The following is a 13,447-nucleotide window of genomic DNA, read 5'->3' on the forward strand; positions in this document are numbered from 1 at the left end:
AGCAGCAACAACAACAGTCCCAGAATCAACAACAACAACACGCGGGTGGAAGAGGCAAATTCAGAGGCAGGGGGAGTCAAAGAGGCCGTGGAAATTGGCAAAGGCAATATAATGATGCACGTGAATGTTACTATTGTGGTAAGCCAGGACATGTGCAATCAGAATGTTATAAGAAGCAGGCTGACATGCAAAATGGGAAAGTACAGCAAAACAACTATGCATCCTTAAGCAGAAATAATGAGGACAATGAAAGGTTGTTTGTTATGCAGCATGTTGTGAATGCCATGTCTGAAAATGTTGATGCAGCACAAAAAGATAATGTATGGTATGTGGATTCAGGCGCTTCGAACCACATGACGAGTCATGGGGAGTGGTTCAAGGAGATGAAGAACCCGGAAAGACCAGGTTTTGTGGAAACAGGGGATGACACTGCTCATCCAATTGCCCACATTGGAGATGTGCCATTGTCTATGCAGGATGGCAAAGTGAAGTACCTTGCAGATGTACTTCATGTACCGAACATAACAAAGAATCTGGTTTCAGTTGGCCAGATGATTGAGCAGGGTTTGCAGGTTCGGTTTAACCCTGATGGGTGTTATGTTGAAGATTTTAAAGACAAGTGCAGGTTGGTTGCAAAAGGCAACAGAGTGGGCAGAATGTTTACGTTGAATGTAGACATGCCTGAAATGAGTGCTGCGATGTTTGCAAATGGTTCAGGAGTTGTTGCAGACACAGACATATGGCATAAAAGAATTGGACATGTAAATGTTCAGAGATTGAAGTCTATGCAGACAAAAGGAATCGTGACAGGGCTGCCAAAATTTAAGGTGGAAGGTATGCAGAAAATATGTGAAGCATGCCAATTTGGGAAGCAAACAAAGCATGTGTTTCCACGTAACAGATATGTGAGCAGAAATGCACTAGATGTTGTGCATTCAGATGTATGGGGTCCTACGAAGACCGTGTCTATGGGAGGCTGCAGATACTATGTCACTTTCATTGATGACCACACAAGGAAAGTGTGGGTATATTTCATGAAGGAGAAGAGTGAGGTGTTCACTCACTTTCAGAATTTCAGAGTTTTGGTTGAAAAGCAAACAGGGAAATATGTAAAGTGCCTAAGGTCAGATGGAGGGGGAGAATACTTCTCCAATGAGTTCTCTGAATTTTTGAAGAAGAATGGTATTCGGAGACAATTCACATGCAGATATACTCCGCAGCAAAATGGAGTTGCTGAGCGGAAAAACAGGCACATTGCTGAGATTGCGCGAGCATTGATGGAAGAGAAGAATATGCCGCATTGCTATTGGGCTGAGGCTGTTTCTACAGCAGTATACATCATGAACAGGACTCCAACTGTAGCCATACATGATGTAACTCCAGAGGAGAGGTTTACTGGCAGAAAACCAGATTTGTCTCAGCTGAAAGTCTTTGGATGCATTGCATATGTGCATGTGCCAGATGAGCTGAGAACTAAACTGGATCCGAAAGCTGAAAAATGTGTGTTTATTGGATATTCCCTTGAGCAAAAGGGATACAGGTGTTATAACCCTGCTACACGTGAGTTGAGAGTAAGCAGGGATGTTGTCTTTGATGAGATGAGCAGCTGGTATGCTGCTGAAAAAGAAGCTATTGGGGCTGATGTGAGTGGAAGTGTGGTTGCACAGAATGCAGGTCAGCAATCACAGTCTTTGAGTGGACCAGGAGAGTCCTCATCTAGTGGGTCTGTTGATAGACCATGGAGTGGCAGGCTGCGTCATAATACCAGTCCTGCAAATGTGATTAGTACATCACGAAAAGGAAAAGAGAAAGTGGTTGAGCCCCTTGGTATGCCTGACATTTCTGCAGGGCATTCTCATGTTGATGGAGAGTCTAGTGGCTCAGATATGAGCCTTGATGAGGAGCTTGGGATCCCAGCTATGAGAACACCTGGTGTAAAGAAGGCTATGGAAGCCATGAATGAGAAGCTGCGAAGATCTGGGAGAGTGAGAAATCCTGTGCAGAGATTTACCTATGATGGTTATGTGGCACATCACTATGCATATATGGCAAAGGTTGTGCAGGTTGTTGAGCCCACATGCATTGATGAGGCTATTGGAAATGTGTGTTGGGAGAAAGCTATGGATGAGGAGATGGATGCACTATATGGAAATGAAACTTGGGATTTAGTGCAATTGCCTGAAGGCAAGAAAGCCATTGGATGCAAGTGGGTGTACAAAGTTAAACATAACAGTGATGGAAGCATAAACAGGTACAAGGCTAGATTGGTAGCCAAAGGATATGCGCAGACATATGGGATTGATTATGAGGAAACTTCCAGCCCAGTTGCCAAGATGGCAACGGTGAGAGTTGTGATAGCAGTGGCTGCGTCAAAGCAATGGTCTTTACATCAGATGGATGTAAAGAATGCATTCTTGCATGGGGATTTGCAAGAAGAGGTGTATATGTTGCAGCCACCTGGTTATGAGGATGTGGGTCACCCCGAGCATGTTTGCAGGTTGAAGAAAGCCTTGTATGGCTTAAAACAAGCACCAAGAGCATGGTCTGACAAGATTTTTGAATATCTTGTCACTATTGGCTTTCATGTAGCCAATGCAGATTTCTCATTGTATGTGAGACATGGTGATAGAGGAGTTGTGCTTGTTGTCATCTATGTCGATGACTTGATCATTACGGGGGACCATGATGCAGAGATCTTTGATGTAAAGATCTTGCTAAGACAGAAGTTTGAGATGAAGGATCTGGGAGAGCTCAGATATTTCTTGGGCATTGAGGTGATTAGGTCACCACATGGTATTGGATTACTGCAGAGACAGTATGGCTTGGACATGTTGTCCAAGTATGGTATGACAGGCTGTAAGCCTATTTCTGTGCCATTGGATCAGAATGGCAAGTTGAGTGCAGATTCAGGAGAGATCTTGGAGGATCCTACTATGTACAGACGCATAGTAGGAAGTTTGATCTACATGACGATCACCAGACCAGATTTGAGCTATGCTGTTGGGTTGGTGAGTCAGTTTATGCAAGTTCCACGGAAACCGCATTTGGATGCTGTGAGACGCATACTGAGGTATGTGAAGTCTACTTTACATTGTGGACTATTCTATGAGACTGGGACAGAGATATGTGTACATGGGTACACAGATGCTGATTGGGCCGGTAGTATCTCAGACAGAAGATCTACCAGTGGATTCATGTTTTCTTTGGGGAGTGCTGCTGTGACTTGGAGCAGCAAGAAGCAGCCTATGGTTGCTCTATCAAGTACGGAGGCCGAGTACAGAGGAGCTGCTATGGCAGCATGTGAGGTAGCTTGGTTGAGAAAGCTACTTGCAGATTTGGGTCTATCAGTGGATAGACAAGTTGTCATTTTCTGTGACAACATTAGTAGTATACAGTTGGCCAGGAACCCAGTCTTTCATGCTCATACGAAGCACATAGAGGTCCACTACCACTTCGTCAGAGAGAAGGTCTTGGCAGGAGACCTTGACCTTGTTTATGTCAGCACAGAGGATCAGGTAGCTGACATCTTCACCAAAGCATTGGGTACAGAGAAGCTCCGCAGATTCAGGGCTTCGCTTGGTGTACATGAGATGGAGTTGAGCTCGAGGGGGGGTGTTGAGATATCGAGCTCTAGTGAGGCGGTGGACACTGATGACCCGCCTGGGGGATAGACCCCGCACTTACACCACTGGCATGGTTGGTGAGATCTTGGGTGATATACGGCCAGTGGGATGACAGGCTGTGTGACAGCCACTCTAGAGACTGGCATAGTTATAGCGCCAGCTCATTTAGTCGGGTTCACACTATAGAGAACCCGTGTATGTATTTGGTTGAGTACCTTTCATATTGTGTGTACTCTTATTCTTGTATATGGTGTGTTGAGTGTTGAGTAGAGAAGAAGAAGATTTTCAGCCTCTCACCTTGTGTGTTCTCTATTAGGGTTTCGTGAGTGTGTGTGTGTGTGCTTGCAAGAGCTCAAGCTCTCTTCCCCCCTGCATCTTTTTAGGAGCAACTTCCCTAGCACAAGTCACTAAGGTCTGTTCTCTGATGGGATCCCAGATCCTCAACTTCTAACTGTCCGAATCCGAGTTCGAACTCATTTCGGATCCGAAACCCTGTTATGGCGATTTTGCACTATCTTCGCCCCGGGAGCCAACTTTGACGCGCTGGGAGAAGTGATTGCGATGCCCAAATCCATGCACGGAGTGATGTGGACATAGAGCAACTTCCCTAGCACGTCTGTGTGGTCCGTTCTCTGATGGGGTCCCAGATCCTCAACTTCTAACTGTCCGAATCCCGGTTCTCAAACGAAAAAGATGCAAGAGCGTGCCAAATGGCGAAAATTTCCAACCGTGGCCAAAACGGTGCCGAAGAGGCATGATATTTGAATCATGCATGGACAAATGTGTGGCAGCCAACCCGAATCTTTCTTGTCGATTCGGACTCGTTTCGGATCCGAAACTCTATTATGGCGATTTTGCACTATCTTCGTCGGGACCCAAATTTGACGCACTGGGAGAAGTGATTGCGATACCCAAATCCATGTACGGAGTGATGTGGACATAGAGCAACTTCCTTAGCACAAGTCCGTGTGGTCCGTTCTCTGATGGGGTCCCGGATCCTCAACTTCTAATTATCCGAATACGAGTTCTCAAAAAAGATGCACGAGCGTGGCAAATGGCAAAAATTTCCAAACCGTGGCCCAAACGGCACGGAAGAGGCATGAAATTCAAATCATGAATGGACAAATGTGTGGAAGGAAACCCGGATCTTTCTAGTTGTGTTCAGATGCGATTCGGACTCATTTTGGATCTGAAACTCTGTTATGGTGATTTTGCACTATCTTCGCCGGGACCCAACTTTGACGCACTGGGAGAATTAATTGTGATGTCCAAATCCATGCACGGAGTGATGTGGACATAGAGCAACTTTCCTAGCACAAGTCTGTGTGGTCCGTTCTCTGATGGGGTCCCGGATCCTCAACTTCTAACTATCCGAATCCGGGTTCTCGAGCGAAAAAGATACACGAGCGTGCCAAATGACGAAAATTTCCAACCGTGGCCCAAACGGTGCTGAAGAGGCATGAAATTCGAATCATATATGGACAAATATGTGGCAAGCAACCCGGATCTTTCTTGTTGTGTTCAGGTGCGATTTAGACTCATTTCGGATCCGAAACTCTGTTATGGCGATTTTGCACTATCTTCGCCGGGACCCAACTTTGACGCGCTGCGAGAAGTGATGGCGATGCCCAAATCCATGCACGGAGTGATATGGACATAGAGCAACTTCCCTAGCACAAGTCTGTGTGGTCTGTTCTCTGATGGGGTCCCGGATCCTCAACTAATAAAAGTCTGAATCCGGGTTCTCGAAAAAGGTGCACGAGCATGCCAAATGGAAGAAATTTTCAACCGTGGCGCCCACACGGTGCCGAAGAGGCATGAAAATCGAATCATGCATGGATGAATGTGTGGAAAGCAACCTAGATCTTTCTTGTTGTGTTCAGATGCGATTCGGACTCATTTCGGATTCGAAACTCTGTTATGGCAATTTTACACTATCTTTGTCGGGACCCAACTTTGATGCACTGGGAGAAGTGATTGCGATGCCCAAATCCATGCACGGAGTGATGTGGACATAGAGAAACTTCCCTAGCACAAGTCCATGTGGTCCATTCTCTGATGGGGTCCCGGATCCTCAACTTCTAACTGTCCGAATCCGGGTTCTGGAGCGAAAAAGATGCACGAGCGTGCCAAATGGCAAAAATTTCCAACCGTGGCCCAAACGGCACCGAAGAGGCATAAAATTCAAATCATGCATGGACAAATGTGTGGCAAGCAACTCTGATCTTTCTTGTTGTGTTCAGATGCGATTCGGACTCATTTCGGATTCGAAACCCTATTATGGCAATTTTGCACTATCTTTCCCGAGACCCAACTTTGACGCGCTCGGAGAAGTGATTGCGATGCACAAATCCATGCACGGAGTGATGTGGACATAGAGCAACTTCCCTACCACAAGTCAATGTGGTCCGTTCTCTGATGGGGTCCCGGATCCTCAACTTCTAAAACTGTCCAAATCCGGGTTCTCGAAAAAGAGGCACGAGCGTGCCAAATGGCGGAAATTTCCAACCGTGGCCCAAATGGTACTGAAGAAGCATGAAATTTGAATCATGCATGGACAAATGTGTGGCAAGTAACCCAGATCTTTCTTGTTGTGTTCAGATGCGATTCGGACTCATTTCGGATCCGAAACTCTGTTATGGCGATTTTGCACTATCTTCGCCGCCGGGACCCAACTTTGAGGCATTGCGAGAAGTGATTGCGATGCCCAAATCCATGCACGGAGTGATGTGGACATAGAGCAACTTCCCTAGCACAAGTTCGTGTGGTCCATTCTCTGATGGGGTCCCGGATCCTCAACTACTAATTGTCCGAATCCGGGTTCTCGAAAAAGATGCACGAGTGTGCCAAATCGCAGAAATTTCCAACCGTGGCCCAAAGGGCACCGAAGAGGCATGAAAATCGAATCATGCATGGACAAATGTGTGGCAAGCAACCCGGATCTTTATTGTTGTGTTCAGATGCGATTCGGACTCATTTCGGATCCGAAACTCTGTTATGGCGATTTTGCACTATCTTCGTCGGGACCCAACTTTGACGCGCTGGGAGAAGTGATTGCGATGCCCAAATCCATGCACGGAGTGATGTGGACATAGAGAAACTTCCCTAGCACAAGTCCGTGTGGTCCGTTCTCTGATAGGGTCTTGGATCCTCAACTTCTAACTGTCCGAATCCGGGTTCTCGAGCGAAAAAGATGCACGAGCGTGGCAAATTATGAAAATTTCCAACCGTGGCCCAAACGGTGCCGAAGGGGCATGAAATTCGAATCATGCATGGACAAATGTGTGGCAACAAACTCGGATCTTTCTTGTTGTGTTCAGATGCGATTCGGACTCATTTCAGATCCGAAACGCTGTTATGGCGATTTTGCACTATCTTCGCCGGGACCCAACTTTGACGCGCTGCGAGAAGTGATGGCGATGCCCAAATCCATGCACGGAGTGATATGGACATAGAGCAACTTCCCTAGCACAAGTCCGTGTGGTCTGTTCTCTGATGGGGTCCCAGATCCTCAACTATTAACTGTCCGAATCCGAGTTCTCGAAAAAGGTGCACGAGCATGCCAAATGGAAGAAATTTCCAACCGTGGCCCACACGGTGCGGAAGAGGCATGAAAATCGAATCATGCATGGATGAATGTGTGGCAAGCAACCTAGATCTTTCTTGTTGTGTTCAGATGCGATTCGGACTCATTTCAGATTCGAAACTCTGTTATGGCAATTTTACACTATCTTTGTCGGGACCCAACTTTGATGCACTGGGAGAAGTGATTGCGATGCCATAATCTATGCACGGAGTGATGTGGACATAGAGAAAGTTCCCTAGCACAAGTCCATGTGGTCCATTCTCTGATGGGGTCCCGGATCCTCAACTTCTAACTGTCCGAATCCGGGTTCTGGAGCGAAAAAGATGCACGAGCGTGCCAAATGGCAAAAATTTCCAACCGTGGCCCAAACGGCACCAAAGAGGCATGAAATTCAAATCATGCATGGACAAATGTGTGGCAAGCAACCCAAATCTTTCTTGTTGTGTTCAGATGCGATTCGGACTCATTTCGAGTCCGAAACCCTATTATGGCAATTTTGCACTATCTTTCTCGGGACCCAAATTTGACGCACTGGGAGAAGTGATTGCGATGCACAAATCCATGCACGGAGTGATGTGGACATAGAGCAACTTCCCTACCACAAGTCAATGTGGTCCGTTCTCTGATGGGGTCCCGGATCCTCAACTTCTAAAACTGTCCGAATCCGGGTTCTCGAAAAAGATGCACGAGCGTGCCAAATGGCGGAAATTTCCAACCGTGGCCCAAATGGTACTGAAGAGGCATGAAATTTGAATCATGCATGGACAAATGTGTGGCAAGCAACCCGGATCTTTCTTGTTGTGTTCAGATGCGATTCGGACTCATTTCGGATCCGAAACTCTGTTATGGCGATTTTGCACTATCTTCGCCGCCGGGACCCAACTTTGAGGCGTTGCGAGAAGTGATTGCGATGCCCAAAACCATGCACAGAGTGATGTGGACATAGAGCAACTTCCCTAGCACAAGTTCGTGTGGTCCGTTCTCTGATGGGGTCCCGGATCCTCAACTACTAATTGTCCGAATCCGGGTTCTCGAAAAAGATACACGAGCGTGCCAAATCGCAGAAATTTCCAACCGTGGCCCAAAGGGCGCCGAAGAGGCATGAAAATCGAATCATGCATGGACAAATGTGTGGCAAGCAACCCGGATCTTTATTGTTGTGTTCAGATGCGATTCGGACTCATTTCGGATCCGAAACTCTGTTATGGCGATTTTGCACTATCTTCGTCGGGACCCAACTTTGACGCGCTGGGAGAAGTGATTGCAATGCTCAAATCCATGCACGGAGTGATGTGGACATAGAGAAACTTCCCTAGCACAAGTCCGTGTGGTCCGTTCTCTGATGGGGTCTTGGATCCTCAACTTCTAACTGTCCGAATCCGGGTTCTCGAGCGAAAAAGATGCACGAGCGTGGCAAATTACGGAAATTTCCAACCGTGGTCCAAACGGTACCGAAGGGGCATGAAATTGGAATCATGCATGGACAAATGTGTGGCAAGCAACTCGGATCTTTCTTGTTGTGTTCAGATGCGATTCGGACTCATTTCGGATTTGAAACGCTGTTATGGCGATTTTGCACTATCTTCGCCGGGACCCAACTTTGACGCGCTTGGAGAAGTGATTGCGATGCCCAAATCCATGCACGGAGTGATGTGGACATAGAGTAACTTCCTTAGCACAAGTCTATGTGGTCCGTTCTCTGATGGGGTCCCGGATCCTCAACTTCTAACTATCTGAATCCCGTTCTCGAACGAAAAAGATGCACGAGCGTGCCAAATGGCGAAAATTTCCAACCGTGGCCCAAACAATGCTGAAGAGGCATGAAATTTGAATCATGCATGGACAAATGTGTGGCAAGCAACCCGGATCTTTCTTGTTGTGTTCAGATGCGATTCGGACTCATTTCGGATCCGAAACTCTGTTATGGCGATTTTGCACTATCTTCGCCGGGACCCAACTTTGAGGCGTTGCAAGAAGTGATTGTGATGCCCAAATCCATGCACGGAGTGATGTGGACATAGAGCAACTTCCCTAGCACAAGTTTGTGTGGTCCGTTCTCTGATGGGGTCCCGGATCCTCAACTACTAATTGTCCGAATCCGCGTTCTCGAAAAAGATGCACGAGCGTGCCAAATCACAGACATTTCCAACCGTGGCCCAAACGGCGTCGAAGAGGCATGAAAATCGAATCATGCATGGACAAATGTGTGGCAAGCAACCCGGATCTTTATTGTTGTGTTCAGATGCGATTCGGACTCATTTCGGATCCGAAACTCTGTTATGGCGATTTTGCACTATCTTCGTCGGGACCCAACTTTGACGCGCTGGGAGAAGTGATTGTGATGCCCAAATCCATGCACGGAGTGATGTGGACATAGAGAAACTTTCCTAGCACAAGTCCGTGTGGTCCGTTCTCTGATGGGATCTTGGATCCTCAACTTCTAACTGTCCGAATCCGGGTTCTCGAGCGAAAAAGATGCACGAGCGTGGCAAATTGTGGAAATTTCCAACCGTGGCCCAAACGATGCCGAAGGGGCATGAAATTCAAATCATGCATGGACAAATGTGTGGCAAGCAACTCTGATCTTTCTTGTTGTGTTTAGATGCGATTCGCACTCATTTTGGATCCGAAACGCTGTTATGGCGATTTTGGACTATCTTCGCCGGGACCCAACTTTGACGCGCTTGGAGAACTGATTGCGATGCCCAAATCCATGCACGGAGTGATGTGGACATAGAGCAACTTCCCTAGCACAAGTCCGTGTGGTCCGTTCTCTGATGGGGTCCCGAATCCTCAATTTCTAACTGTCTGAATCCGGGTTCTCGAACGAAAAAGATGCACGAGCGTGCCAAATGGCGGAAATTTCCAACCGTGGCCCAAACGGCGCCGAAGAGGCATGAAATTTGAATCATGCATGGACAAATGTGTGGCCAGCAACCCGGATCTTTCTTGTTGTGTTCCGATGCGATTCGGACTCATTTTGGATCTGAAACTCTGTTATGGCAATTTTGCACTATATTCGCCACCCAACTTTGACGCGCTGGGAGAAGTGCCCAAATCCATGCACAGAGTGATGTAGACATAGAGCAACTTCCCTAGCACAAGTCCGCGTGGTTTGTTCTCAAATGGGGTCTCAGATCCTCAACTTCTAACTGTCCGAATCCGGGTTCGAACTCATTTCAGATCCGAAACCCTGTTATGGCGATTCTGCACTATCTTCGCCGCAAGGACTCAACTTTGACGCACTGGGAGAAGTGATTGCGATGCCCAAATCCATGCACGGAGTGATGTGGACATAGAGCAACTTCCCTAGCACAAGTCCGTGTGGTCCGTTCTCTGATGGGGTCCCAGATCCTCAACTTCTAACTGTCCGAATCCAGTTTCTCGAACGAAAAAGATGCAGGAGCGTGCCAAATGGGAGAAATTTCCAACCGTGGCCAAAACGGCGCCGAAGAGGCATGAAATTTGAATCATGCATGGACAAATGTGTGGCAAGCAACCCGAATCTTTCTTGTCGATTCGGACTCGTTTCGGATCCGAAACTCTGTTATCGCGATTTTGCACTATCTTCGCTGGGACCTAAATTTGACGTGCTGGGAGAAGTGATTGCGATGCCCAAATCCATGTACGGAGTGATGTGGACATAGAGCAACTTCCCTAGCACAAGTCTGTGTGGTCCGTTCTCTGATGGGGTCCCGGATCCTCAACTTCTAATTGTCCAAATCCGAGTTCTCAAAAAAGATGCACGAGCGTGGCAAATGGCAGAAATTTCCAACCGTGGTCCAAACGGCACGGAAGAGGCATGAAATTCAAATCATACATGGACAAATGTGTGGCAAGAAACTCGGATCTTTCTAGTTGTGTTCAGATGCGATTCGGACTCATTTTGGATCCAAAACTCTATTATGGCGATTTTGTACTATCTTCACCGGGACCCAACTTTCCAAATTCATGCACGGAGTGATGTGGACATAGAGCAACTTTCCTAGCACAAGTCCGTGTGGTCCGTTCTCTGATGGGGTCCCGGATCCTCAACTTCTAACTGTCCGAATCCGAGTTCTCGAGCGAAAAAGATGCACGAGCGTGCCAAATGGCAAAAATTTTCAACCATGGCCCAAACGGTGCTGAAGAGGCATGAAATTCGAATCATGCATGGAAAAATATGTGGCAAGCAACCCGGATCTTTCTTGTTGTGTTCAGGTGCGATTTAGACTCATTTCGGATCCGAAACTCTATTATGGCGATTTTGCACTATCTTCGCCCGGGACCCAACTTTGACGCGCTGCGAGAAGTGATGGCGATGCCCAAATCCATGCACGGAGTGATGTGGACATAGAGCAACTTCCCTAGCACAAGTCCATTTGGTCCGTTGTCTGATGGGTTCCCGGATCCTCAACTATTAACTGTCCGAATCCGGGTTCTCTAAAAAGGTGCACGAGCGTGCCAAATGGAAGAAATTTTCAACCGTGGCCCAAACGGTGCCGAAGAGGCATGAAAATCGAATCATGCATGGACAAATGTGTGGCAAGCAACCCAGATCTTTCTTGTTGTGTTCAGATGCGATTCGGACTCATTTCGGATCCGAAACTCTGTTATGACAATTTTACACTATCTTTGTTGGGACCCAACTTTGACGCGCTGGGAGAAGTGATTGCGATGCCCAAATCCATGCACAAAGTGATGTGGACATAGAGCAACTTCCCTAGCACAAGTCCGTGTGGTCCGTTCTCTAATGGGGTCCCGGATCCTCAACTTCTAACTGTCCGAATCCGGGTTCTGGAGCGAAAAAGATGCACGAGCGTGCCAAATGGCAAAAATTTCCAACCGTGGCCCAAACGGCACCGAAGAGGCATAAAATTCGAATCATGCATGGACAAATGTGTGGCAAGCAACCCAGATCTTTCTTGTTGTATTTAGATGCGATTCGGACTCATTTCGGATCCGAAACCCTGTTATGGCAATTTTGCACTATCTTCCCCAGGACCCAAATTTGACGCGCTGGGAGAAGTGATTGCGATGCTCAAATCCATGCACGGAGTGATATGGACATAGAGCAACTTTCCTAGCACAAGTCAATGTGGTCCATTCTCTGATGGGATTCCGGATCCTCAACTTCTAACTGTCCGAATTCGGGTTCTCGAAAAAGATGCACGAGCGTGCCAAATGGCAGAAATTTCCAACCGTGCCCCAAACGGTACTGAAGAGGCATGAAATTTGAATCATGCATGGACAAATGTGTGGCAAGCAACCCGGATCTTTCTTGTTGTGTTCACATGCGATTCGGACTCATTTCGGATCCGAAACTCTGTTATGGCGATTTTGCACTATCTTCGCCGGGACCCAACTTTGACGCGTTGCGAGAAGTGATTGCGATTCCCAAATCCATGCACGGAGTGATGTGGACATAGAGCAACTTCCCTAGCACAAGTTCGTGTGGTCCGTTCTCTGATGGGATCCCGGATCCTCAACTACTAATTGTCCGAATCCGAGTTGTCGAAAAAGATGCACGAGCGTGCCAAATTGCAGAAATTTCCAACCGTGGCCCAAACGATGCCGAAGAGGCATGAAAATAGAATCATGCATGGACAAATGTGTGGCAAGCAACCCGAATCTTTATTGTTGTGTTCAGATGCGATTCGGACTCATTTCTGATCCGAAACTCTGTTATGGCGATTTTGCACTTTCGTCGGGACCCAACTTTGACGCGCTGGGAGAAGTGATTGCCATGCCCAAATCCATGCACGGAGTGATGTGGACATAGAGAAACTTCCCTAGAAGTGATTGCGATGCCCAAATCCGTGTGGTCCGTTCTCTGATGGGGTCTTGGATCCTCAACTTCTAACTGTCCGAATCCGGGTTCTCGAGCGAAAAAGATGCACGAGCGTGGCAAATTGCGAAAATTTTCAACCGTGGCCCAAACCGTGCCAAAGGGGCATGAAATTCGAATCATGCATGGACAAATGTGTGGCAAGCAACCCAGATCTTTCTTGTTGTGTTAAGATGCGATTTGGACTCATCTCGGATCCGAAACCCTGTTATGGCGATTTGGCACTATCTTCGCCGGGACCCAACTTTGACGCGCTTGGAGAAGTGATTGCAATGCCCAAATCCATGCACGGAGTGAGGTGGACATAGAGGAACTTTCCTAGCACAAGTCAGTGTGGTCCGTTCTCTGATGGGGTCCCAGATCCTCAACTTCTAACTGTCCGAATCCGGGTTCTCGAAAAAGATGCACGAA

Source organism: Cibotium barometz, chromosome 55, assembly GCF_041138505.1.
Source record: "Cibotium barometz isolate CiBa-2024 chromosome 55, ASM4113850v1, whole genome shotgun sequence".
NCBI classification, from domain to species: Eukaryota; Viridiplantae; Streptophyta; class Polypodiopsida; order Cyatheales; family Cibotiaceae; genus Cibotium; species Cibotium barometz.